This window comes from Crocuta crocuta, unplaced genomic scaffold, assembly GCF_008692635.1.
Source record: "Crocuta crocuta isolate KB4526 unplaced genomic scaffold, BGI_CrCroc_1.0 scaffold222, whole genome shotgun sequence".
Classification (NCBI taxonomy): domain Eukaryota; kingdom Metazoa; phylum Chordata; class Mammalia; order Carnivora; family Hyaenidae; genus Crocuta; species Crocuta crocuta.
Genome location: NW_027528806.1, coordinates 4364233 through 4369263, shown reverse-complemented (window position 1 = coordinate 4369263; position 5031 = coordinate 4364233).

Below are 5031 nucleotides of genomic sequence, written 5' to 3'. Positions count from 1 at the left end.
AGATATTGACTTTGCCTTGTGTGTGTACAGAGTTAGCATGCTGCAGTATACGTAAGTTAGAATTCTTGAAGATCTTAAAATAACATTTGCAGTTGCCGTTCTCATAAATGTATGACAAATCCTTCATAGATAAAAGGTCTTCTTGCTTAGTCATGGCATAGTTCATGAGATGACTGTCCAATTGACTCAAATAAGCATGTTCCTGAACACTTAAAATCACAATTACACATTCTAACAACTTCAAAAGACTTTATTAAAGACTTATATACATGGTATTTTCTAAAACAAAAATTCTGTTTCTTCCTTAAGGAGCTACAATTTTAGACACTTATTCTTTTTTAGTCTCCCTAAAATGTCCTATCCTTCTCCTTTGAGGTACCTGCATTAAAGTAGGTTTTGGAGTGAGGGATCTACCATGGGACCTAAAATCTATTAACATTTCAAATTTTCTTTGTGAATATTTAAACACATCTTATAAGCCCACATAGCGCCTAACAATGCAGAGATGATCAAGTTTCGGATCTTTCACAGAGGAAGAGTCCAGTGACAGGCTTTTCATTTATATTGTCTGTTCCACTTATTCCACATTGAAAAGATATATGTACTGGTGTGAATCCTCAGGTAAATTCCAAGATATATTAGGAACTTGACTTTTGCCCTCTTGGTATATACCTTTGGAGTCTAATAGGGATATTGGATCAAAAGAAGATATTAGCATTCTGGCATTGCTAGATCTCTAGGTTAATAACGTTTTAATCAGGATCCATTTTCACATGGCTACATGGGTCAGAGATGAAATCTACACTAGGATGGGATAATATTCATGATGTTTCTAGTGGACTTAATTTCATAATTTGAAAGAGAGCAATGAAGTGACCAGCTCAAAATAAGTATCCTAAAATATTTTGTCTTATCCCATTCTGACTCGTCTCTCCTCTATTGATTCTACTATCAAATAATCTTGGGATGCATATGTGATCTTCTTGCATCTTGTCTCTGCTTCTCTTAAACCCAAATATTCTTATTTCTATTCATGCCACTCCTCTATTTGAAAGCAGTTCGTTACTCCTCATTTCCTGCAGAGTGAATTCTAAGCCACTTACTTTCAAAGCCATTTGGGTTCTGACCCCAGGCTACCTATTCTGTGTATTCCCATTAGAAGCTATCTTCCCAGCCAGTGTGTATTCCTTTAACCTGCATGCCTCTCTGGGATCACAGTTCTGTGTTTATTTTCCTTCCTAATGGCATATAGGACCACTCTTAATTCTGTATCATTAAATGCATTTATTCTGCATATCCTATGCTATTGTCTAAATGAACTTTTTAAAGTTGCCTAACATGTTTCAATTTCTCCTTCAGTTTTATGTCTATTTTCATATATATACTTTTGCTATATGATCTACACATCAAATTCTTCCAGTGATGGGTAGGTCACTTGTTCCCTTTCATTAAAAATATTTTAGAATAGAATAGATCCATGATGGAATAGCTAAACAAGGCATTACAACATTGCCTCTTGCCTGAGGATATAAAATAAAAGAATAACCACGTGTCTTTTGACTTACTCAGCCTTCTCTTCTTAGGTGATTTCATATATTTCTATGACAGTTGGCATCCATTAATCTAGTACCTGACTCCCTTCCTTCCTGGATTTTTTTTATATTGTGCCTTATGAAATGTTGATTTAAAGCAAAGCAATTTAAAAATACAAAAAAATTAGACAACTAATCAAATGAAAATGTTCTTCCAAAATCAACTATTAATGGTCTTAGAAATCTGCCTCTGCCTGCCAAGCATAAACCTGGTGTCTTCCAGTGTGTATGGCTTCCTCACCCATCTTGTGAGTAACAATAATGATCGTTATGCAAGAAGCAATTTGGATTGTAGAGGTGAAGCCTCCGTCTCCATAGATTTCCTAGTGCTATTTATAGACCTATATAAAGCTGGTGTGTCAAGTAAACTTGGGACCCCAGAGGATCTATTTTTCTATTTGCCTTAGAGGCTGACACTATTTATAATATTCCATTCATCCCACTACTCCTGTCCTTTTATCCACACCATAGGATCTAGTTACTTGATCTCTTTCTCTATTTTTCCAACTCCTGGCTTTCATTGTCTTTTTTTTTACAAAATAGTATTTTTTCCAGTATATCTTAAACCTTGATCAATCTCTGTACAAATTTATATTCTGTGGTAGTAGTATGAACACTCAACTGACTGAACCACCCAGGTGCCACATTATTTACCACTTATCTTAAATGTTTGTTTATTTTTGAGAGAGAGACAAAGAAAGCTGGGTAGGAGGAGAGCGAGAGGGAGACACAGAATCTGAAGCAGGCTCCAGCATCTGAGCTCTCAGCACACAGCCCGACGTGGGGCAAGAACCCTCAAGCCAGGATAGCATGACCTGAGCCGAAGTCAGATGCTTAAGCGACTGAGCCACCTAGGTGCCCCAACCACTTTTAAGTTATGAAAAATTTAACTCCCAATTTGGTATCACTTGCTATGTTTCCTTTTTTTCCAAACAATTAATGCACTAAGGGAATTTCTTTTGATTGCCTAGAACTGGGTGAATGGAAGATGAGAGAGTCTTTAGATTTCTTAAAGAACCATTCAAAAGGGAGAAATGCTAATACAGTACATAAATCAGGCCCTCATTTGAGATTAGATTCAGTATTGATCTTGCACATCTTCCCAGATATTTCATCTAAGAACCTGTTCTATCAATACTCCCCTAACAAATATTTTCAAATCTTTTACAATAAACCTTAAAAAATAATAGAATATTTCTTTGTCCCAAATGCTTTCTAGGTGCCACTCTTAGACTCTGTCTTCTCATCCAAGTTTCTCAAAAGTCAATCAACTTCCAATCCTGTCACATCTATGTTCTTGACTTTCTGATGTTCAACTTCTGAACTTCATTATGCCTTTTACATCCAGAAATCACTTGGATAATTAATGGCCAAATCCAGCATTTGCTTGTGAACCCTTATATAATCTTTTTTCATCATTTCATGTAGAAAATTGATTTAACCTTTAAAAATTGTTTTCCACCTTTGCTTCCAGAGAGAAGATAAACATGCTCTCCTGGATCAGCTATTTTTGTTTGAATTTTCTTTTCCTCCTTCCCTGACTTCATTACCCATAGGTTGACTCAGGCCTCTCTTCTGATTTTCTGAATAGTCCTCTTAGGCAGATTTATTTACTCTAATAATTTATATCACTGGCCACAAGCTTATGAACCTTAACTCTGTGTGTATGCCTGCATACATAATTTTATCTTCTCCTGCTAGACATAATTCTATAAATGGCCCCCACTCACCTCCAAGATTCCTACCTCCTTGTTATTTAACTAAATTTGAATCTCCTACTATGATGAAGAGATTTTGTAGATGTAATTAAATTCTAAAGCTGATCTTAAAATATAGGTTATGTTGTCCTGGTCATGGGTCTTTAAAAGCACAGAGTGTTCTCTGATAGCGGAAAAGGGAGTCAGAGGTGAAGTAGCAGATGTCCAACAGATTTGAAGCACAAGAAGCAGTTGGCATATATTGTTAGCTTTAAATATGGGTGTAGGGGCACATGAGAAAGAATACAGGCAGCATCAGTAGAGAGGGGCTTCTAGCTAATGACAAAAAAACAGGGATCTAAAGCAGACAGTCACAAGAAACTGATCTACATCAACACGATGAATGAGCCTGGAATCTGATTTTTCTCAGACACTTTAGATAAGAACCCTGCTGAGTACACCTTAATTTTTGGCCATGCCAGATCCAATCCAGCCAACTTGGAGCAGAGACTTCTGCATATGAACTGTGAAGTAAAATTTTTTAAGCCACTAAGTTTGTGTTAATTTGCTATGCAGCAATAGAAAACTAATGTATCTGTAATCCCTTCTTCCTTCTATATTGCTTTCCCCTTACTTTCCTCAACTAGAAGAGATAATTTTTGTAAGTAAAAATAATAATAATAGTAATAATAATAATAATAATAATAATGGTTGGGTGCCTGGGTGGCTTAGTCATTTAGGTGCCCAACTCTAGATTTCAGCTCAGGTCATGATCTCCTGGTTTGTGAGTTCCAGCCCCACACTGAGCTCTGTGACCGTGGCTGGAGCCTGCTTGGGATTCCCTCTCTCTCTCTCTGTCTCAAAAATAAATAAACATTAAAAAATAATGGCTAACAACCTACACTTTGGATTTAGAAACTCTGGAGCTTGACCATTTATTGCCTCTAAGATTTGGCTTACGTAAATGAGCATTAATATTAGCTATTTTTAGTATCATTTATTCAAATTAGAAACCAGCTCCAAATGGAATTTATCAACTTAATAAAAACATAAATAAATACACATATATTTGTATCCTTTCTCACCATCTTTATTCTTATTCAAGTTCTCATCATCTCTTATAATGTAAGAATCTTGAATGAGATACTTTTCAGTCGAACTCTTCGGATGTAGCCACAATATCTCTGTAAGAAGTTCAACCTAATAATCACAAAGACTCTGCCATTCCTCTCCTGGAAGTCTGCACATTTCTTCCTGTTTTCTACAGTACAATCAGAGCCTCTAACAGCTTCATACAAATTCCTTTATGCTCTCCATCTCCAGTTTTATCTCTAAATACTCTCCATCTCCCTCTAGGAGCATGACACCTCACTATTTCCAACAGTTCATGTTTGTATTATTTCAGTTTATACTATTCCCTCTACTGGCTAGAAATTCTTTCTCCATCTGGCTAAGTCTTATTTTTCACCCTAGCTACATTGCCAAATAATCTGACTTGAGGTTCTTTTAAAAAAATCCTCATGTCTGAGACACACCCAAAAATAAATAACCAAATAATCTGGGGATTAAGAACTGGCACTAGGGGCGCCTGGGTGGCTTAGTCGGTTAAGCGTCCGACTTTCGCTTAGGTCATGATCTCGCGGTTTGTGGGTTCGAGCCCCGCGTCGGGCTCTGTGCTGACTGCCAGCTCAGAGCCTGGAGCCTGTTTCAGTCTGTGACTCCCTCTCTCTCTGACCCTCCCC